General features: G+C 43.6%; 1 protein-coding gene across 2 annotated transcripts in view; it reads right to left on the reverse strand.

Moving 5' to 3' along the window:
- PDE2A (phosphodiesterase 2A) overlaps positions 1-24,771 on the reverse strand; it is a 791,783-nt gene that overhangs the window by 492,409 nt on the left and 274,603 nt on the right. Inside the window, exon 1 of one of the 2 annotated variants that reach the window (XM_073612619.1) lies at positions 8,618-8,730. The exons of the other annotated variant lie outside the window; for it this stretch is intronic. The gene's annotated coding sequence lies outside the window, so the exon portion shown is untranslated. Of the gene's footprint in view, positions 1-8,617; positions 8,731-24,771 lie in introns of those variants that run through there. 2 annotated transcript variants of the gene reach the window in all.

The raw sequence follows: 24,771 nt of genomic DNA on the forward strand, positions 1-24,771 counted from the left end.
GCAGTCATAGTGTCAGTGTATTATAGGAAAAGGAATAGGGAGAGCTGACTAACTGCACAGGGAGAGATTAGGGACAGTTAGGAAACCTGTACTTTAATTCTGATTGCTAGCTCTTTGGACAATCAACCCATTTGCTGCTTTCTTGTGTTGATATTATTGGGGGCCTTTATCTTTCAATTTATTTTGTGATTGATTTGAGGTCAGCAGTCCGTTTTAGCTGCTGTCCTATACATAACAAAAATAAAAAATCTAAAAAGCTTATCTTAAAAAAAAAGAGAAAAAAAGTTCTGAAATGGGGGGTTTTATTTTGTTTTTTATTTTATGTTGGCCTTTTAGGTTTTTTAAGTCAAAATGCAGTGTTCACTTGTTACTGTCCATCTGTTCTTGGATCTGCCTTTTGTTCGCAGCACCTCGCTGTATCATTTGAAACATTATACTACATACTCACACTCACTGCACCCCCATATCCACAGATAAAGTAAAAGTTAGCTATACACCAGTTGGGCCTATTATCCATTGGGCCTATTACTCATCAGTTTGGTGTATTACTCATATTCACTGCACCCCCTATCTCCATAGATAAAATAAAAGTTAGCTATACACCGGTTGGGCTTATTATCCATTGAAACTATTACTCACCAGTTGAGCTTTCATACTAACATTCACTGCAACACCCCCCCCCCCCCCCCATAGATAAAAAAATGATATAAATGTAGGCAGGTAGTGATCACTGCTGCCCCAGCAGGAAATTAGGGGTTAACTGCACTCCCAGATTTTTCTTGGCAGGTTTTTCTTGGGTCCAACCCTCTGGTCCTGTGTTTTCCATGAAAAGGACGAGGGCCCGGATCCTGAGAGAGAAGGAGGAGAGGGGAGACTTACACACACACTCAAAGAGGGATGCTCTGCCTGGTGTCATTGCTGGAGTTTGGATGGACCGTATCTTGCCAAAGCTGCAGTTAAATTCCAGATATGGACTTCACCAACATTGGACTTTGCTTGAACAAGTATGCTGGGGCAAGCCTGTAGTTAGGTACTAGGGATGTTGGGGAATGTCTGCACTTTATCTTGGACTGTCATTCGTCGTTGTCATCATGTTAATTTATTCTTTAAGCAAAGCTTTTGAGACTTTGCTTTGCCTGGTTTGAAGTTACCAAAGGGGTGCAATGTAAGTAACCGGCACATATGAAGAAAGACATCATGAAGACATCAGTACAAGAGTTGGTACAGTGTGAAGATACAAGTGGTTACCAAGGGTAGTGCAGATTTCTCTAGTAGCCTGTCGTTAAGTGTGTACATGTGGCAGGGGAGATAGCCTCTTGCAGAGAGGGAGATGTTGGTGGCACTCCTTCAGCCCTGACCTGTTTCCCATAGTAACAGAAGCAGATCTATACCGCCAGGGCCCTCATCCTGTGCACAGGTACGGAAGAGAAAGCGTTAACTGAAGTGCACGCATGGAGACCGTGCTAGGTGCATGGCGGGACCCCATACTGTTACTGGGAGTGAGGTAGCAGTGATATACTGGACAGGTGGAGGGGGCATTGGCTCTGCGTGTCACTCCTAAATGCCATGGTACTGCTTATAACATCAAGAGAGCTTAATATCATTTGTTTATGCTTGTCATCTATCGGGTCATGAGCGTGGCTAAAGTAAAGGTACCCCAGGTGAATTCTAGCGACCCTGTATAAAGTGCCTAGCGTAGCCCAGAAGAACCCACCCTGGGGTAGACCTCTCATGTGACCCTTGCTTGGTTCCCACACGAGGACGGAAACATGGAGGATGTGATGACCATCCTATCACCTTGACCCGCCCTTACCCTACATACACTGGTGAGGCCGATTATCTGTTGGCAATATTACTCACATTCACTGCACCGCTCCATAGGGATAAGATAAAATAAATACAGATAAAATAAAAGTTAGGTATACACCAATTGGGCCTATTATTTATTCGGCCTATTACTCCCCAGTTGGGCCTATTACTCACATCCACTACTCCCCCATCTCCATAGATGAAATAAAAGATCGGTATATACCAGTTGGGCTTATTATGCATTGGGTCTATTATTCACCAGTTGAGCCGATTATTCACATTCACTGCACCTCCCCCCCCCCCCATTCACAACTCTGTCCCGAGCTACATAACCAATCTTATCTCCAAATATCACCCAAACCATCCTCTCTGCTGCTCCCAAGACCTCCTGCTCTCTAGTTCCTATGTCTCCTCCTCCCATGCTCATCTCCAGGACTTCTCCAGAGCTGGAACTCAATACCGCAATCTGTCTAGCCATCTCCTACTTTGTCCACTTTAAGGTGATCCCCGAAAACGTATCTCTTTAGAGCGGCCTATCCTGCCTTCAGCTAATAACCAAATCTTCTGCTTCTCCCATCAGTTTATCCCTCACAGTTATTACCTTTGTTCCACCAGCCCCTCCCTATTAGATTGTAAGCTCCCAGGGCCCTCCTGACCCTCTTGTTTTGAATTGTATTGCTGCTGTATTGTCTCCCTTTATATTGTAAAGCACTACGCAAACTGTTGGCGCTATATAAATCCTGTATATTAATATAATAAAAATCTTTTAGTCCTGAACATAATAAAGAAAGCAAAAATGTTTCCAAACCCTGTGCCTTCCCTTCCATCCCAGTATGTAGTGCAGTGCCCTCCCTTCAATCTGGGTACAATGGGTATAGAAAAGAATCACCCTTCTTTACATTAATTACATTTTGTTGCTTTGCAGCCTGAAATGAAGACAGACACAGTTTTTGTTTTATCCAGCTGTATTTACTCAGAACACCTTATAACATCCAAGTGAAAGATATACAGTATCTCACAAAAGTGAGTACACCCCTCACATTTTTGTAAATCTTTTCCTCTATCTTTTCATGTGACAACACTAAAGAAATGACACTTTGCTACAATGTAAAGTAGTGAGTGTACAGCTTGTATAACAGTGTAAATTTGCTGTCCCCTCAAAATAACTCAACACACAGCCATTAATGTCTAAACCGCTGGCAACAAAAGTGAGTACACCCCTAAGTGAAAATGTCCAAATTGGGCCCAATCGGCCATTTTCCCTCGAGTCATGTGACTCGTTAGTGTTACAAGGTCTCAGGTGTGAATGGGGAGCAGGTGTGTTAAATCTGGTGTTATCGCTCTCACTTTCTCATACTGGTCACTGGAAGTTCAACATGGCACCTCATTGCAAAGAACTCTCTGAGGATCTGAAAAAAAGAATTGTTGCTCTACAATTGTTGTAAGAAGATCCAAGACCCTGAAACTGAGCTGCAGCACGGTGCCCAGGACCATACAGTGGTTTAACAGGACAGGATCCACTCAGAACAGGACTCGCCATGGTCGACCAAAGAAGTTGAGTGCATGTGCTCAGCGTCATATCCAGAGGTTGTCTTTGGGAAATAGACGTATGAGTGCTGCCAGAATTGCTGCAGAGGTTGAAGGGGTGGGGGGTCAGCCTGTCAGTGCTCAGACCATACGCCGCACACTGCATTAAATTGATCTGCATGGCTGTCATCCCAGAAGGATGCCTCTTCTAAAGATGATGCACAGGAAAGCCCGCAAACAGTTTGCTGAAGACAAGCAGACTAAGGACATGGATTACTGGAACCATGTCCTGTGGTCTGATGAGACCAAGATAAACTTATTTGGTTCAGATGGTGACAAGCGTGTGTGGTGGCAACCAGGTGAGGAGTACAAAGACAAGTGTGTCTTGCCTACAGTCAAGCATGGTGGTGGGAGTGTCATGGTCTGGGGCTGCATGAGTGCTGCCGGCACTGGGGGGCTACAGTTCATTGAGGTAACCATGAATGCCAACATGTACTGTGACATACTAAAGCAAAGCATGATCCCCTCCCTTCGGAGACTGGGCCGCAGGGAAGTATTCCAACATGATAACAACCCCAAACACTCCTCCAAGACAACCACTGTCTTTCTAAAGAAGCTGAGGGTATAGGTGATGGTCTGGCCAAGCGTGTCTCCAGACCTAAACCATATTGAGCATCTGTGGGACATCCTCAAATGGTAGGTGGAGGAGCGCAAGGTCTCTAACATCCACCAGCTCCATGATGTTGTCATGGAGGAGTGAAAGAGGACTCCAGTGGTGACCTGTGAAGCTCTGATGAACTCCACGTCCAAAAGGGTTAAGGCAGTGCTGGAAAATAATGGCAGCCACACAAAATATTGACACTTTGGGCCCAATTTGGACATTTTCACTTAGGGGTGTACTCACTTTTGTTGCCAGCGGTTTAGACATTAATGGGTGTGTGTTGAGTTATTTTGAGGGGACAGCAAATTTACACTGTTATACAAGCTGTACACTCACTACTTTACATTGTAGACAAGTGTCATTTCTTCAGTGTTGTCACATGAAAAGATAGAAGAAAAGATTTACAAAAATGTGAGGGGTGTACTTGCTTTTGTGAGATACTGTAACACCAACATGTCAGAAATAAAAAATACAAATAAAAAACAGAATCACTGAGTTGGAAAAAGGATCACCCCCTTGTATCAGTATTTTGTTGAACCACCTTTTGCTGTAATTCCAGCCTTTAGTCTGTTGGGATTTGTCTCTACTAACTTTGCACATCTAGACTTTGGAATATTTGCTCTTCTTTGCAGAACTGCTCAAGTTCAGTTACATTTGATGGTGACCGTTTGTGGACTGTAGTCTTCAAGTCATTCCACAGATTTTCAATGGGGTTGAAGTCTGGAATCTGACTAGGCTATGCAAGGACATTCACTTTTTTCTCCTCCAACCACTGTGTGCTCATTGTTCTGTGTGCTTTGGGTCATGTTGGAAGGTAAACCTTCTCAATGACAACTTTCTGGCAGCAGAGGGCAGCAGATTTTCCTCAAGAATGTGATGGTATTTTGCCCCATCCATTTTTCCTTCTACCCTGACAAGTGCTCCAGTCCCTGAGAAAGACCCCCATAACAAGATAATACCACCCCCCATAACAAGATATTACCACCCCCCATAACAGGATATTACCACCCCCCATAACAGGATATTACCACCCCCCATAACAGGATATTACCACCTCCATGCTTTTAAGTAGGAATGGTGTTAACTGGATGGATTTTGTATAGTTTAGTGTTGAGGCCAAATAATTAAATGTTATCCTCATCTGGCCATAACACCTTTTTCCATGTGGCCTCAGAATCTTCAAGGTGCGTTTTGTGCAAAGCTCAGTGGTGACACCATTCCTACATTAAAGGCCTTTCTCGAGGAGTGGCTTTTTTTTTCTTGCACCCCTCCCCCCATGAAAGCCACATTTGTGGAGAATTTGTGATATTGGTGCCACATGCAGACAATGACCACTCTTTGTCAGAGTTGTTGTTTGGAGCGAGGTCCTGATCCAGGGAGGGTCTGTGTTGTACCAAATACCTTCCACTGCTTAATAATAGACGTCACTGTGCTTGTAGGCATTGATAAAGCCTTTGTGCCCGTCCTCAGCTTTATCCCAGAGATCCCGGTGACAGCGCCTTGCCACCCATAGTTAAATTGTTTGCTTCAGTTGCACTACCAGGGACTGAAAAGCTCCAGGAAAGCTCTTTTCATGCTGAGCTAATCAAAATGACCACAGCCAATCAGAGTTGCAAGTTAAATGGATTTGTGTGCCATTGAGAAGGTGATTAGCTGCACCTGACTGACTTTACAAGTCATTTTTAGGAGGGGGGGTGATCCTTTTTATTGTTTTTGAATTTTTTTTTTTTTTGACATGTTGGTGTTATATCTTTCTTTTGGATGTTATAAGTTGCACGGGGTAAATACGGCTGGATAAAACAAACACTGTGCCTGTTTTCATTTCTGGCTGCCAAGCAACAAAATGTGATTATTTTGAAGGGGAGTGATTCTTTTCTATACCCACTTTTTCTGTACTGTAATGCTGTTTGGTGCCTGGATCATTTATTCTAGAATTATTGCAGAATAGGCACATGTGACAAACCTGCAGCTCATTACCTCCCGTCTTCTGTGTCACTGAACCTCCGCACAATAACTAGATTAGGCCACCGCGTCAAACCTTTTTAACCTGTTAAAGTTCGGAGCTGAATTTCCGCCATACTGTTAAAGTGAACCTATCAGTAACAATGCTTTCAAAAATGGCATGTTGTTACAAAATTTAATATTCAATTAAAGTGGACCTGTCAGTAATAATACATGTGTGTGACTACATTCCTGACATGTCACAATACACAGCAACTGTTTTTTTTCCCAGAAAAGTTCCATATTTTATCATTAAAAAAACATCCTTGAGTTCCAGTCAGTGACTATGCCTAGGCTGAGATGATGTCATCAGCCTGCTGCAGTCAGGAGGAAATACTTACTCAGTCTCCCGTCTCCCAGTGATCAGACTGCAACACTACTGCAATATATCTGATGACAGGTCCATATTAACTGTTTATCTGTTGTATTTTTCAGTAAGTAAAAAAGTACCTTATGTGAGGAGGCACTCTGATGGGGACACCTGATGTAAGGGGGCACTCTGATGGGGACACCTGATGTAAGGGGCACTCTGATGGGGACACCTGATGTAAGGGGGCGCTCTGATGGGGACACCTGATGTAAGGAGGACTCTGATGGGAACACCTGATGGAAGGAGGACTCTGATGGGGACACCTGATGTAAGGAGTACTCTGATGGGGACACCTGATGTAAGGGGCACTCTGATGGGGACACCTGATGTAAGGGGGCGCTCTGATGGGGACACCTGATGTAAGGAGGACTCTGATGGGGACACCTGATGTAAGGAGGACTCTGATGGGGACACCTGATGTAAGGGGGCGCTCTGATGGGGACACCTGATGTAAGGAGGACTCTGATGGGGACACCTGATGTAAGGAGTACTCTGATGGGGACACCTGATGTAAGGAGGACTCTGATGGGGACACCTGATGTAGGGGGGCACTCTGATGGGGACACCTGATATAAGGAGGACTCTGATGGGGACACCTGATGTCAGGGTGCACTCTGATGAGAACACCTGATGTAAGAGGGCACTCTGATGGGGAGACCTGATGAAGGGGGGCACTCTGATGGGGACAGCTGATGTAAGGAGGACTCTGATGGGGACACCTGATGTAAGGAGGACTCTGATGGGGACACCTGATGTTGGGGGCACTCTGATGGGGACACCTGATGTAAGGAAGACTCTGGTGGCGATACCTTATATAAGTAAGGCCGAAAAGTTAGAGGGGCTTTTAAACTAGGAAGGAGGGTCCAGAGGTAGAGATAATCAGCGTGGAACATATTCCAGAGGGTAGTATTGGGGGCATTAGTGGTAGGTTGACTAAAGCACATAAACCCAGGTAAGTATAGTAACAAGTCCTATTTGCAACCTCAGAACACCCAATAAGAAGACAGTATGCGACTGGTCTAAACTACGTGGCATGTTCACCAATGCCAGGAGGCTGGCGGACAAGATGGGAGAACTAGAGATACTGTTGTACGAGGAGGATTTCGATTTTGAGGGGAATTTCAGAGACTTGGTTCAACAGCTCTCATGATTGGTTGGCAACCATTCAAGGGTATTCCCTGGGCGGAAGGAACCGCGCATTCGTCTAAGGCTCGCCAGTTCCTAAATGTCTTGCAGGACAATTTCATGGGTCAGATGGTAGTCGCACCAACTAGAAACAAAGCGTTACTAGACCTACTGTCAGGGCTGGGCTCAGCCCTTCCTTCTCTGAACTGGCCTCTCAGCTGTCAGCTAATTGCCAGCTCCTATCTCTCCACAGTTACTCAGCTGTTGATGATATCCTGCTTGTCAGTCCTGCCTAAATAAGCCGTCCATCCCAGAGGATCTCTGCCTTCGCTTTAGTCAACATCACAGAGACGCTCTCCAACATTCTTGTTAAAAGACTTGCTTGGCTGACATCCCTTCTGGCTCCAGATTCTGCTTGCTATTTTACTACTCTGATCTCCGACTCCCTGACGTTTGGCTTGTCTGACTATCCGTTCCGGTTCCTGAACTCTGGCTATGTTTTGACTACATTTGTTCTTCTTACTTTTATTATTAAACAAGTGTGATTTAACTGTACTTCGATCTCGGTCTGATTTCATGGTTTCTGACACCTACTGATTACCAACAATACAGACCTGATCACGGATGTGGAAATAAGGGGCAATTTAGGAAACAGCGATCACAGGTCAATTAACTTCAGTATAAATCACACAAATAGGAAACATAAGGGGAATATGAAGACACTGAATTTTAAAAGAGCCAAAAACTACGAACCTTGCTAGAAGATATAAATTTGGATAAAATCTTAGGAACAAAGAACACGGAGGAGAGATGCTTTAAGAGCATATTAAATAAGGGCATTAGCCAATGCATCCCATTGGGAAATAAATTTAAAAGAGCAAACAGAAGTCCTGGATGGCTTAACTACAATGTAAAAATGCATATAAAAGCAGAGAAGGCCTTCAAAAAATACAAGGCTGAGGGATCATCATCAACATTCAGACTTTACAAAGAATGCAACAAGAAATGTAAGCGTGGAATTAGAGTGGCTACGATAGAACATGAAAGACAGGTAGCAGAGGAGAGCAAAAAAAAACCCAAGAAATTCTTTTAAGTATATAAACAGTAAAAGAGGGAGTACAGACCCATAAAGGATGATGGAGGGAATCTGGTTACAACGGATGGTGAGATGGTGAAGGTATTGAATTTATTCTTCTCCTCAGTCTTCACGAGGGAATCAGGGGGGCTTTCACTAACCAAAACTACAGTGTTTATCCTCATGACACATCACAGGAAGCACCTCCATGGTTAACAGAGGACAGAATTAGAAATAGTAAGGTGTATATTTATTCCTGCGCTACCATGCAAAAGTGGAAGATAAATAAATATGGAACTGCTGCAAGCACTGAACAAGGGTCAATCCATACAAAGATTAAAGTAAGTGGGGGTTGGTGCTGCGCTGTTCAAACGAAAACCAGATAAAAGAACAATGTGCTACCAAAGGTAGCAGTACACATGCAAATGAGTGAATAAATAAACAAAAAAAAATCAATAATGCAAACACTATCCACAGTAGGTAATAAAGTGACAGTTTTCAAAGTGCAAGGTGCAAAATACTATTGATATATATTTAAACACTGCAATAATTATTTTATATGTAAAAATATGCGCAAAAAAATGGACTATGCAAATATGCAAAATAAACTGTGCAAAACCAGCAAAAGTCTTGTGCAAAGTGCAAGTAAACTGTGCAAAAACAGCAATATAGTCCTTTCTTCTTTGTGCAAAGAACATTAAAGTGCAGGCAAAGGTGCCGAGGAAAAATAATCATCTCCTCTTCGTGCAGAGACACACACGAGTAAGAATGGCCTCTTACCTTGAGGTAATGAGGTAACTGCATATATATATATATATAAATCTGTGATATTTGCTTCTTCCTTAGAATATAATCCCCTGATGAAGTCACGTGACCATGACGCCACACGTAGGGACGGAAAGGCACCTAGACTGACGCTGGCTGACGAGCTTGCCGCTCGTGGAGTATTGTCTATTGTTTTTTTACTGAATGTGAGTACCCTCACTGTTTACTACTAATAAAAGCAACCTGTTTTAAAAATCAGTCTCTCTCTTTCTGGTGGCGCTGGACAGCATGGCTCTCTCTTGTGGCGCTGGACAGCGTGGCTCTCTCTCTGGCTTCCGCCCAGCACACTCCTCGTTCTTTGTCCCGTAGAACTCTCTCCCTCAGCTTTTTTCCAGGCTGCAGTCTCTCAATCTCTCTCTTGATCGAGCTGTAGCCTCCTCCCTGTGGAAAATGGGGCCGACAATCTTTTGGGACTACATGTCCCATGAAGCTTGCCTCTCCTAGTCGCCTTTGATTGGCCCTCAGTTATGGCCAATAGAGAAGGAACGGAGCGGGCAGGAAGCTGGGCGAGGAACCTGGTGAGAGCCGCCATCTCTTCTCCCTGACAGGAGAAAGGGTGGGACAAGCGGGGGGAAACCTCTGATAGCCCGCAGCTCGCCTTTCTCCTGTCACAGCACCGCCGAGTTCTCTGCTGTACTGAGCAGGGAAAAGAGCCTGAAGTCACGCTACACTGATGGGGGGGCTTGACAGCACCTTAATGGTGTCACCCTACTGGCGGACGCAACTGTGCTGAATTTAAGATTCGATCCCTGATTCCGGGGGGTTATTGACCCCCTTGCCCCTACCTGTGGACACCCATGCTCATTACATGCAAAGCAAGATAGTTCAAGCCGTGATTTGTCATAATTGTGATGATTATGGCTTACAGCTCATGAAAACCCCCAAATCCATAATCTCAGAAAATTAGAATACTGTGAAAAGGTGCAATATTCTAGGCTCAAAGTGTCCCACTCTAATCAGCTAATTAAGCCATAACACCTACAAAGGGTTCCTGAGCCTTTAAATGGTCTCTCAGTCTGGTTTAGTAGGAATCACAATCATGGGAAAGACTACTGACCAGAGAGTTGTGCAGAAAACCATCATTGAGACCCTCCATAAGGAGAGAAAGCCTCAAAAGGTAATTGCAAAAGAAGTTGGACGTTCCCAAAGTGCTGTAACAAAGCACATTAATAGAAAGTTATGTGGAAGTGAAAAGTGTGGAAGAAAAAGGTGCACAAGCAGCAGGGATGACCACAGCCTGGAGATGATTGTCAGGAAAAGGCCATTCAAAAGTGTTGGGGACTTTCACAAGGAGTGGACTGAGGCTGGAGTCAGTGCATCAAGAGCCACCACACACAGACGGATCCTGGACATGGGCTTCAAATGTTGTATTCCTCTTGTCAAGCCACTCCTGAACAACAAACCACGTCAGAAGCGTCTTATCTGGGCTAAAGAAAAACAGACCTGGTCTGTTGCTCAGAGGTCCAAAGTCCTCTTTTCTGATGAGAGCAAAATTTTGCATCTCATTTGGACACCAAGGACCCAGAGTATGGAGGAACAATAGAGAGGCACACACGGCAAGATGCTTGAAGTCCAGTGTGAAGTTTCCACAGTCTGTGTTGATTTGGGGAGCCATGTCATCTGCTGGTGTTGGTCCACTGTGCTTCATTAAGTCCATGGTCAACGCAGCCCTCTACCAGGAGATTTTGGAGCACTTCATGCTTCCTATCGCAGACGAGCTCTATGGGGATGCGGACTTCCTTTTCCAGCAGAACTTGGCACCTGCCCACACTGCCAAAAGCACCAAAACCTGGTTCAATGACCGTGGGATTACTGTGCTTGATTGGCCAGCAAACTCGCCTGACCTGAACCCCATAGAGAAGCTATGGGGCATTGCCAAGAGAAAGATGAGAGACATGAGACCGAACAATGCAGAAGAGCTGAAGGTCGCTATTGAAGCATCCTAGTCTTTCATAACACCTCAGCAATGCCACAGCCTGATAGCTTCTATGCCACACCGCATTGAGGCAGCAATTGCTGCAAAAGGGGCCCAAACCAAGTACTGAGTACATATGCATGGTTATACATTTCAGAGGTCCGATATTGTTCTAGGTACAATCCTTGTTTTATTGATTGAATGTAATATTCTAATTTTCTGAGATTGTGGATTTGGAGTTTTCATGAGCTGTAAGCCATAATCCTCACAGTTATGACAAATCACGGCTTGAACTATCTTGCTTTGTATGTAATGAGTCTATCTCATATATTAGTTTCACCTTTTAAGTTGCATTAGTGAAATAAATGAACTTTTGCACGATATTCTAATTTTTCGAGTATCATCTGTATATGCGGTTACCTCATTACCACAAGGTAAGAGGCCATTCGTACCTTTAGCAGCACATTGTTCTTTTATCTGGTTTTCGCTTGAACAGCGGAGTACCAACCCTCACTTACTTTAGAATTAGAAATAGACCTGAAAAACTTAACATTAATAAATCACCGGGACCAGATGGCTTGCACCCGAGGGTACTTAGGGAACTCAGTCAAGTAATTGCCAGACCATTTTTCCTAATTTTTACTGACAGTCTACTGACTGGAATGGTACCAGCTGATTGGAGAAAAGCCAATGTAGCACCAATATTTAAAAAAGGGCCAAAATACATCCCTGGGAATTATAGAGCAGTTAGCCTAACATCAATAGTATGCAAGCTCCTGGAGGGGATGATAAGTGACTATTTACAAGATTTTAGTAATAAGAATGATATCATTAGCAGTAATCAGCATGGATTCATGAAGAATCGTTCTTGCCAAACCAAACTATTAACCTTCTATGAGGAGGTGAGTTGCCATCTAAATAAAGGAAGGTCCGTAGACGTGGTGTATCTGGATTTTGCAAAAACATTTGACACAGATCCCCATAAACGTTTACTGTACAAAGTAAGTTCCGTTGGCATGGACCATAGGGTGAGTACATGGATTAAAAACTGGCTACAAGGGCGAGTTCAGAGGGTGGTGATAAATGGGGAGTACTCAGAATGGCCAGGGGTGGGTAGTGGGGTTCCCCAGGGTTCTGTGCTGGGACCAATCCTATTTAACCACTTCAGCCCTGGAAGGATTTACCCCCTTCCTGACCAGAGCACTTTTTACAATTTGGCACTGCGTCGCTTTAACTGACAATTGCGCGGTCGTGCGACGTGGCTCTCAAACAATATTGACGTCCTTTTTTTCCCACAAATAGAACTTTCTTTTGGTGGTATTTGATCACCTCTGCGATTTTTATTTTTTGCGCTATAAACAAAATAAGAGCGACAATTTTGAAAAAAACGCATTATTTTTTACTTTTTGCTATAATAAATATCCCCCAAAGATATATAAAAAAACATTTTTTTTCCTCAGTTTAGGCCGATACGTATTCTTCTACATATTTTTGGTAAAAAAAAATCGCAATAAGCGTTTATTGTTTGGTTTGCGCAAAAGTTATAGCGTTTACAAAATAGGGGATAGTTTTATGGCATTTTTATCAATAATTTTTTTTTTTACTAGTTTTGGCGGCGATCAGCGATTTTTATTGTGACTGCGACATTATGGCGGACACATCGGACATTTATGACACATTTTTGGGACCATTGTCATTTATACAGCAATCAGTGCTATAAAAATGCATTGATTCCTGTGTAAATGACACTGGCAGTGAAGGGGTTAACCACTAGGGGGCGGGGAGGGGTTAAGTCAGTACTAGGGAGGTGTTTCTAACTGTAGGGGGGTTGGGCTGTGTTTGTCAGTACACTGATGTCTGCTCCGGTGACAGGGAGCAGAGATCGAGTGACACTGTCACTAGGCAGAACGGGGAGATGCTGTTTACATCAGCATCTCCCCGTTCCTGCTCTCCGTGAGACGATCGTGGGTATCCCCGCGGCGATCGAGTCCACGGGACCCGCGACCCGACTCACGGAGCTCCCGGCCGGCACGCACGCAATGACACGGCGGGAAATTCAAATGGACGTACCTGTACGCCCATTTACCCAGCCGTGCCATTCTGCCGACGTACATAGTCGCGCGCCAGTCGGGAAGCGGTTAATTTGTTCATAAACGACCTGGAGGATGGGGTAAACAGTTCAATCTCTGTATTTGCATACGATACTAAGCTAAGCAGGGCAATAACTTCTCCGCAGGACGTGGAAACCTTGCAAAAAGATCTGAACAAATAAATGGGGTGGGCAACTACATGGCAAATGAGGTTCAATGTAGAAAAATGTAAAATAATGCATTTGGGTGGCAAAAATATGAATGCAATCTATACACTGGGGGGAAAACCTCTGGGGGAATCTAGGATGGAAAAGGACCTGGGGGTCCTAGTAGATGATAGGCTCAGCAATGACATGCAATGCCAAGCTGTTGCTAACAAAGCAAACAGAATATTGGCATTAAAAAGGGGATCAACTCCAGAGATAAAACGATAATTCTCCCGCTCTACAAGACTCTGGTCCGGCCTCACCTGGAGTATTCTGTCCAGTTCTGGGCACCAGTCCTCAGGAAGGATGTACTGGAAATGGAGCGAGTACAAAGAAGGACAACAAAGCTAATAAAGGGTCTGGAGGATATTAGTTATGAGGAAAGGTTGTGAGCACTGAACTTATTCTCTCTGGAGAAGAGACGCTTGAGAGGGGATATGATTTCAATATACAAATACCGTACTGGTGACCCCACAATAGGGAGAAAACTTTTTCGCAGAAGAGAGTTTAACAAGACACGTGGCCACTCATTAAAATTAGAAGAAAAGAGGTTTAACCTTAAACTACGTAGAGGGTTCTTTACTGTAAGAGCGACAAGGATGTGGAATTCCCTTCCACAGGCGGTGGTCTCAGCGGGGAGCATTGATAGCTTCAAGAAACTATTAGATAATCACCTGAACGACCGCAACATACAGGGATATACAATATAATACTGACATATAATCACACACATAGGTTGGACTTGATGGACTTGTATCTTTTTTCAACCTCACCTACTATGGAACTATGTAAGTAGGCACTGTGATGGGGACACTCTGATGGGGACAACTGATATTAGTGGGAACTGTAATGAGGACAACTGATGTAAGGGAACCAGCTGTAGTTTGTCACCAATATTAAGGGGGCCCTGTGATGGGACACTTGATATAAAAGGGCACTCAGATGGGGACACCTGATATAAGGGAGCGCTCTGATGGGGTAACCTGATGTAACCTGGGGGATCCGCTGCAATTTGACACAAATATTATTATTTATTATAATTATTACACTGAGGGCTGGAGACATGGAGTATACTGAGGGCTGGAGGCACAGACTAGACTGAAGGCTGAAAGCACGGAGTAAACTGAGGGCTGGAGGCACAGGGCAGTCTGCATACAACTGTACCCTGCCAAGGGTGCCCACACCAGACTGACATCCACCTATCAAGGTAATTTCATATTTGCATAACTCCTCCCACTGATGGCTCCTGAGAGGAGTGCTGAGGCCGGGTGCTGTGATATTTTCGGTAAGTTATGGACAGCACCTTGCTGGCCCCGCCCACCAGCCACGATCTGCCTGCATTGCATAAGAAGCACAAAGACCCAGTGATGACATGACTGGGTCTAAAATAAGATATGTAATGAAAAGTTTCAAGTGTTATCAATAAAATAAAATACTTGAACTCTGAACCAATGATGGAGAAGAAGGTTAATTTAAAGTTGAAACACGTTGGGGCCCACATGTGATTTTCTGTCAACTATTTATGGTGAAAACTATGTGGCATATCTGGTGGTCAATATAGGCAGGTCTAGTTGGCTAATCTTTTTTTGTTTTCTTTTGACCCTGGAAAAAACTTAACCAAAGATGGCGCTGTCCTCCTGGAGAAAGTCATGTCTTTACATACACATGGAGAGATCCTCGTTCTTTTTCCTCCTATCAGACACTCAGTGTGTTCTTCTTTCCCCTTCTCTCTATTTCCTCCTATCACATACTAAGTGCGTTCTTCTTTTACCTGCTCTCTATTTCCTCCCATTAGGGACGAGCTTTCTGTTTGGGTCGAACATAAGTTCGACTCGAACATTGGCTGTTCACCCGTTCACCGAACATTATGGGGCGTTCGCGCCAAATTTGAGCAGCGTGTAACGCCCCATAATGCACTGCGGGAGCGCAGTGCATTGCTATATGATGATTGGCCAATCCCAGCGCCCTCAGCTAAGAGAGCCATAATTGGCCAAAGGAAGGGTGCCTTTGGCCAATCATGACTCAGGGGGACTAAGTCTACGCCCCACACTATATAAGGCTGCCTGCACGTCGGCCCCGTGTAGTGTGTTGTTGGCATGGACGGAGAGAGAGTTTAGATTGAGCAGGCAGGCAGGTGATTCAGTTAGCTGCAGTATATTTAATACATATATACAGACAGTCTTGTATATATATATATATATATATATATATATATATCTACACTGCATCTAGTTTTGGGGAATTGGCGCTGCCCTATATAATAAATGTTGTATAAGGGTCTAGAAATTAAATAAATAAATAAGTGATTAAATTGGTGACAGCATTTGTGTATGTGAAAGGAATAGATAGGTGTTTGAGTGACTATCCCCCTATATAGGCACCAAAAATAAATGAAAATAGTTGATGTAGAATCCTACTAAGTGAATGTGCACATCTTTTGTATCATGTAAATGAATTGAGATTATAATTGCTCCACTACCAGTGGGGACCTATGTATACATAATAAACCAAATAAAAATAATAATGTTAATCAATATTACTCTATATCTATACAAGGGGTCCGTGAAACAACCCACTGTTTAGGTGCTCGTGGTAACCATGTAAGGTTACCAATTAACCCCACTAAATATAGTGATTAAAGTGCACTGAGTGTAAAGTGAACGAGAGTGCAACAAACTCTAAGTTGCAATAAATTAAATGCCCTCAAATTTCATATATATATACCATAAAAAAATATAAATATAGATATAAATATATACAGGAATCCAAACAAATAACATTTATAATAAAGGCAGCAAGTGTAAATACACCATCTGTAGACCAGTCCCTATAATTGGCATATACTGGAATAAAATGTCTAATATGTGGAGATCAGGATCAGTTGACTTGCATTCAGGAATACTCAAAGGGTGATGTAAGGTGACTTCCGTGCAGGTAAAATAAAAGCTGGTGACTCCAAGTTCTCCCCCCCCCTGATGCTCCCCCACTCACCAGAATCCGTCACCCCCGAGGGGGTATTAGGCAGAGGAGTGGGTGTCTTTGGGTAGCTGTCTCTGGTGTCCCTCTTAGGCTCCACTCACCATGAGTTTCTTCTGTTTAGACCGATACTGTGGGTCCCCTTATGCTGATCCAAACCCGGGTACCTTCGCTATTATCCACCTCCGTGCTGTTAAGTCCTCCTCACGCAAAGAAATAAACAGGGGGCTTGCATGGTGAAGTATGTCCGGTTTATTAAAGATTGAATATACAATAAAGCGTATCAACCGTAAGCAGTCGCGGCTAAGGGCTGAGGATGAGATCAGGAACTAGAAATGATCATGTGTCCCAGCTTGCGTTCCAGCCGACTCTTCCGGGTATGACGTGTGAGCGTGACTCCGCCTATCTTTAATAAACCGGACATACTTCACCATGCAAGCCCCCTGTTTATTTCTTTGCGTGAGGAGGACTTAACAGCACGGAGGTGGATAATAGCGAAGGTACCCGGGTTTGGATCAGCATAAGGGGACCCACAGTATCGGTCTAAACAGAAGAAACTCATGGTGAGTGGAGCCTAAGAGGGACACCAGAGACAGCTACCCAAAGACACCCACTTCTCTGCCTAATACCCCCTCGGGGGTGACGGATTCTGGTGAGTGGGGGAGCATCAGGGGGGAGCACTTGGAGTCACCAGCTTTTATTTTACCTGCACGGAAGTCACCTTACATCACCCTTTGAGTATTCCTGAATGCAAGTCAACTGATCCTGATCTCCACATATTAGACATTTTATTCCAGTATATGCCAATTATAGGGACTGGTCTACAGATGGTGTATTTACACTTGCTGCCTTTATTATAAATGTTATTTGTTTGGATTCCTGTATATATTTATATCTATATTTATATTTTTTTATGGTATATATATATGAAATTTGAGGGCATTTAATTTATTGCAACTTAGAGTTTGTTGCACTCTCGTTCACTTTACACTCAGTGCACTTTAATCACTATATTTAGTGGGGTTAATTGGTAACCTTACATGGTTACCACGAGCACCTAAACAGTGGGTTGTTTCACGGACCCCTTGTATAGATATAGAGTAATATTGATTAACATTATTATTTTTATTTGGTTTATTATGTATACATAGGTCCCCACTGGTAGTGGAGCAATTATAATCTCAATTCATTTACATGATACAAAAGATGTGCACATTCACTTAGTAGGATTCTACATCAACTATTTTCATTTATTTTTGGTGCATATATAGGGGGATAGTCACTCAAACACCTATCTATTCCTTTCACATACACAAATGCTGTCACCAATTTAATCACTTATTTATTTATTTAATTTCTAGACCCTTATACAACATTTATTATATAGGGCAGCGCCAATTCCCCACATCTCTTTATTACCACTTCCAATTAATTCCTCAATAGGAATTAATTAAGGGGAGGCTGCAGCCCTTTTCAACAGTTATTTTCCTAAGCGCGGACTTTTCAAATAAGTATCTTTACTGCATCCAGTTTAGCTATATATGACTGCAGGCCATTCCTGGTGTACTTTTTCTAATATACTTCAGGCAGGCAGGTTATTCAGTTAGCTGCAGTGTATTTAATATATACACAACTGGGGTAGGGAAATTTGCCTGCTAAAATCAGATGGTGGTGTACTGCTAGCAGATTGGCTGCAAGTACTTGGGACACCTATTTCTATACCTTCATTCCTCTCATTGCAGGTTTTCGAGAAGACTGGAGGTATAGTAGGGTTGGAGATCCCAGATGAGGAGCAAGGAGAAGTCCGCCTTTTTCTTTGATGTGGGTCTTTCAAGTGCTGTTGCCAACAGACTTATTGCCTTATGAGCTTATGTGAAATCTCCATTAATAGCTGTAAAATATTGTAATTATGAATATATTTAATTTAGCTTGCATCTATGTAGGGCAGAACATATTATCTTCACAGAAATCTCTGGTAGACCAGATAAGTTGGTGCCTAGGCTTGTGCATACGAACAATGGGATCCAAACCTCATTGTTTTACACATACTCACTTCAAAGGATCCCATGCCGGGATATGCAACGAAGGGAGGCCAACCCGTAATCAACACTTAACTTTCCGGGAAGATTCAAGTTAATCTCCTGCTCAGAATATTCACAAGGATATGCATTAAAGGGGGCTGACTTATGCAAAGTATAGGGATTGGAGATGTAGCCAGTCCTTAACCAGGAATAGGGAAGCTCACCAATCAGAGTAACGCTATGCCAACCAATGAGGCATCAGCATGTAATGATATACAAAGACTAGATGGGAGGGAAACACACACTTTTATGGCAGAGCAACCATCAGAATGGAACGTTGGTACAAAGGGTAATTATGGAAAAGGTCTGCAATTTACTTGTAACTAAATATGTTTGTAGCTTAATGTTTTAAGGAAGATACTCTGTATTCCTTCATGTAATTCTCTTATTTTAACCTAATATTTTCTTCCTTGGTGTAGACTATAGATAGATGGTTGTGTATTAGATAGACTTTCAACTGCTCACCAATAAATGTTGTTATTGTGTTAAAGCTGGTCAAAGAACTCTCATTTAACCCAAATCATATCTGAGAGATATTAAATCTCAAGTATAGTATACGGGAAACAGACTGCATGGGAGGTCGTCATATGTCTGGTCAAGCATGTGGTGCCCAAACGGCTGCTGTTCTGGCCACGCTTGATCCGCTTCAGACATAGGTTGCAAACAGCAATGGTGCGATCTGCTGCACACGTGTCCAAAAAGGCCCACACCAAAGAACTTTTCAATATCAGTGGGGAGTCAGCAGCGCCCTGCACCTGCGGAGCTCTGCGGTGTGATGCAGTAGGGTGGCTGCCCTTAAGCTGCCCCCTACAGGACATCCTGCCTCGTTGAAATTGTGCCTCCTCCTCCTCCTCTCTTCTATCAGGCACCCAAGTAGAGTCAATGACCTCATCCTCCTCTCCCTCCTCGTCACTGGAGCAAACTTGGCACTATGCTGCAGCTGGGGGAACATGACTGCCAGTTTCTTGTCCTTCTTGGGCACCCCCTCTCTCTAGGCTAACGTTACTCCCTTCCTTAACCTGGGAACCAACATCGGAGCCTTCTAATCGCTGCCCATCCTCCAGCAGAATGTACCCGACACTGTGGTCGAATAGTTTGGGGGACTCCTCCGTGCATGATGGTGGGGCTACGGAAGGAGTGACTGTGGACAAGGAGCCGGTGGAATAGGCTGCTTTGGCAGCTGCATAGGAAGGAAAACTACTCTGAGCCTGGGTGACTGAGGATGAGGAGGATGAAGACGGCTTTCTTATCAACTCCATCAACTCTTCTGCATGTTCTGGCTCAATAACATGGCCAGCAGCAGAAAAAAGGACAAGTGTGCCCCACTGCACCATATCCTTGACCAGCTGACTGTAGACACAGAGCCTGCTTGCCCTCTTTTAGTGGCCTGTGAGCGTCTGCCTCGCCTTGGTGGCCTTCTGGACATGATGTATATTTTGTTTTGCAACACCGCACTACACTGTATTGTGTACTGTGTACACCACCAGAAAAGTAGTAGCAACTGCACTACAGCTGCACTGTATTGTAATTACAATTTTTGATCTCATATTTCACAGCAGGGCCCGTTCCTGCGCCCACCAAGAGTGACTGTGAGGACTTATGCCCCGTACACATGGTCGGATTTTCCGATGGTAAATGTCCGATCGGAGCGTGTTGTAGGAAATTCCGACCATGTGTGGGCTCCATCGGAAATTTTCCATCGGATTTTCCGACACACAAAGTTTGAGAGCAGGATATAAAATTTTCCGACAACAAAATCCGTTGTCGGAAATGCCGATCGTGTGTACACAAATCTGAAGGACAAAGTGCCACGCATGCTCAGAATAAATAAAGAGATGAAAGCTATTGGCCACTGCCCCGTTTATAGTCCCGAGTCCCGACGTACATGTTTTACGTCACCGCGTTCAGAATCATCGGATTTTCCGACAACTTTGTGTGACCGTGTGTATGCAAGACAAGTTTGAGCCAACATCCGTCGGAAAAAATCCTAGGATTTTGTTGTCGGAATGTTCGAACAAAGTCCGACCGTGTGTACGGGGCATTACAGTGTTCTGGTACCACCAACACCTAAGGCCCAATTTTCCTCAGAGTGTATAGGGCAGGCCGGATAGTATATACAGGCGGGCCCCTATTTTCAAACATCCGACTTACAAACGACTCCTACTTACAAACGGAGGGAGACAACAGGAAGTGAGATGAAATCTACCCCTAGGAAGGGAAATTCTCTCCTGTAAGAGTTAATATGGGAAAAGGGTGTCTCCACTGATGCTTTATCACCAATCCTTGTTTCCCTAATAACCCAAAATTTTCAAAATCCAATTTTCATTGGGACAGAAAATGATGTAAAATCTTCTGAACAAGGGCACAGACAGGAAAGCAAATGTTACAGGGGTGATAACCCTTCCCTATGTTATCCAAAAAGCTTAAAAATAGATTTTTTGGCTGGAGCTACACTTACAAACCTACAGTCCCTATCTTGTTTGTAACCCGGGGATTGCCTGTATACTGCTGTTCAGAGTATATAGGACCTGGAGGCCCCACGCCTTTTTTTTTAAACTTGGGTGCGGGGTTCTTCTTAATATCCATACCAGACCCAAAGGGCCTGGTAATGGGCTGGGGGGTTACCCATGCCGTTTTTCTCAATAATTTTCATCTATATTGCCGGTCCCGACATTACATTACAGCCGCAAGCAGTTTTAAATTACTTTTTTTCCTTTAGAAATGTCATTTTGTGCAGGGACTGTTCTAAACACGGGAAACGCGCCACTTTACAGGCATACTATAGACACCCCACAGGTACGAAGGAATATTTCACTTTTATTGTTTCACTTTAAGCATTATTAAAATCACTGCTCCCAAAAAAACAGCAGTTTTTAAAACTTTTTTTTGCATTGATACATGTCCCATGGGCAGTACCCGGGTCCCCAAACACTTTGCATAACAATAACTTGCATATTAGCCTTTAAAGATAGCACTTTTGATTTTTCGCGTTTGTGTCCCATAGACTTTAACGGTGTTCGCACAAATTTTGTGCCTGTTCGCGTGTTCTGCCGCAAACCGAACCGGGGGGTGTTCGGCTCATCCCTACCTCCTATCAGACACTAAGTGCGTTCTTCTTTCCTCTTCTCTCTATTTCCTCCTATCAGATACTAAGTGTGTTCCTCTTTTACCTCCTCTCTATTTCCTCCTATCAGACACTAAGTGCGTTCTTCTTTCCTCTTCTCTCTATTTCCTTCTATCAGATACTAAGTGGTGGTAGGGGACTCTTAGAAGGACAGAGAGGCCAATCTATAACAAAGACCTAAAGAGCCGAACTGTATGTTGTCTACTGGGCGCTCGGGTTCGGCACATCACGGATCTGGTGGACAGATTACTGGGAGGGGCTGGGGAAGACCCGGCTGTCATGGTGCACGTTGGCACCAATGACAAAGTCAGAGGCAGATGGAGTGTCCTAAAGAACGACTTTAGGGACTTGGGAGCTAAATTGAGAAAAAGGACCTTCAAGGTAGTATTCTCAGGAATACTAAAGGTAGTATTCTCAGGAATACTACCGGTACATCGAGACACACCAGAAAGGCAGAGGGAGATTAGGGAAGTAAACAAGTGGCTGAAGAGCTGGTGTAGTAAGGAGGGGTTTGGGTTCCTGGAGGACTGGGCCGACTTCTCAGTGGTTAACCAGTACTATAGAAGGGATGGACTGCACCTAAATGAGGAGGATGGAGATCAGCTGGGAATGAAGATGGCCAAAAAGTTAGAGGGGTTTTTAAACCAGGCGACGGGGGGAGGGTCCAGAGGTAGAGATAGTCAGCATGGAACATATTCCAGAGGGTAGTATTGGCGGCATTAGTGATAGGTTGACCAAAGCACATAAACCCAAGGTAAGTATAGTAGCAAGTCCTAGCTGAAATCTCAGAACACCCAATAAGAGGATAATATGCAACCGGTCTAAACTACGTGGCATGTTCACCAATGCCAGGAGCCTGGTGGACAAGATGGATGAACTAGAGATACTGTTGTACGAGGAGGATTTGGATTTTGTGGGAATTTCAGAGACATGGTTCAACAGCTCTCATGATTCGCTGGCATCCATTCAAGGGTATACCTTTTATCGCAGGGATAGAGAGGGTAAAAAAGGGGGAGGGGTATGACTATATATCAAAAATAATGTACAAGTGAATGTGAGAGATGACATCACTAAGGGAGCTAGGGAGGAGGTGGAATCCTTATGGGTAAAACTCCAAAGGGATGAAGCTAAGGGGAAAATAATACTGGGAGTATGCTATAGGCCCCCTAACCTGAGGGAGGAGGGGGAGACGGATCTCCTATCACAAATTGGATTAGCAGCAAGGATGGTAAGTTTTATCATAATGGGGGATTTTAATTATCCAGACATAGACCGGGTGGAGGGAACCACGCATTCATCTAAGGCTCGCCACTTCCTAAATGTCTTGCAGGACAATTTTATGGGTCAGATGGTAGACGCACCAACTAGAAATAAAGTGTTACTGGATCTACTGATTACCAACAATACAGACCTGATCACGGATGTGGAAATACGGGGCAATTTAGGAAACAGCGATCACAGGTCAATTGGCTTCAGTATAAATCACACAAATAGGAAACATGAAGGGAACACAAAGACACTGAATTTCAGAAGAGCCAACTTCCCTGAATTACAAACCTTGCTAGAAGATATAAATTGGGATAAAATCTTAGGAACAAAGAACACGGAGGAGAGATGGGTTTGCTTTAAGTGCATATTAAATAAGGGCATAGCCAATGCATCCCATTGGGTAATAAATTTAAAAGAGCGAACAGAAGTCCTGGATGGCTTAACTCCAATGTAAAAATGCATATAAAAGCAAAGGAGAAGGCCTTCAAAAAATACAGGGTTGAGGGATCATCATCAGCATTCATAATTTATAAAGAATGCAACAAGAAATGTAAGGGTGCAATAAGGACGGCTAAGACAGAACATGAAAGACACATAGCGGAGGAGAGCAAAAAAAATCCCAAGAAATTCTTTAAGTATGTAAACAGTAAAAAAGGTAGGACAGACCATATTGGCCCCATAAAGAATGAGGAAGGACATCTGGTTACAAAGGATGGGGAGATGGTGAAGGTATTGAATTTATTTTTCTCCTCAGTCTTCACAAGGGAATTGGGGGGCTTCAGTAACCAAAACTGCAGTGTTTGTCCTCATGACACATCACAGGAAGCACCTCCATGGTTAACAGAGGACAGAATTAGAATTAGACTTGGGAAACTTAACATTAATAAATCACCGGGACCAGATGGCTTGCACCCGAGGGTAGTTAGGGAACTCAGTCAAGTAATTGCCAGACCATTGTTCCTAATTTTTACTGACGGTCTACTGACTGGAATGGTACCAGCTGATTGGAGAAAACCAATGTAGCACCAATATTTAAAAAGGGTCCAATATAGATCCATGGGAATTACAGACCCGTTAGCCTAACATCAATAGTGTGTAAACTCTTGGAGGGGATGATAAGGGACTATATACAAGATTTTAGTAATGAGAATGGTATCATTAACAGTAATAAGCATGGATTAATGAAGAATCGTTCTTGCCAAACCATTCTATTAACCTTCTATGAGGAGGTGAGTCGCCATCTAGATAAAGGAAGGCCCGTAGACATGGTGTATCTGGATTTTGCAAAAACATTTGACATAGTTCCCCATAATTGTTTACTGTACAAAGTGAGGTCCGTTGGCATGGACCATAGGGTGAGTACATGGATTGAAAACTGGCTACAAGAGCGAGTTCAGAGGGTGGTGATAAATGGGGAATACTTGGAATGGTCAGGGGTGGGTAGTGGGGTCCCCCAGGGTTCTGTGCTGGGACCAATCCTGTTTGGAGGATGGGATAAACAGTTCAATCTCTGTATTTGCAGATAATACTAAGCTAAGCAGGGCAATAACTTCTCTGCAGGATGTGGAAACCTTGCAAAAAGACCTGAACAAATGAATGGGGTGGGCAACTACATGGCAAATGAGGTTCAATGTAGAAAAAAATTAAAACAATGCATTTGGTGGCAAAAATATGAATGAAATCTATAGACTGGGGGGGAGAACCTCTGGGGGAATCT

The sequence above is a fragment of the Aquarana catesbeiana genome, linkage group LG02 (genome assembly GCF_042186555.1).
Source record: "Aquarana catesbeiana isolate 2022-GZ linkage group LG02, ASM4218655v1, whole genome shotgun sequence".
NCBI lineage: Eukaryota > Metazoa > Chordata > Amphibia > Anura > Ranidae > Aquarana > Aquarana catesbeiana.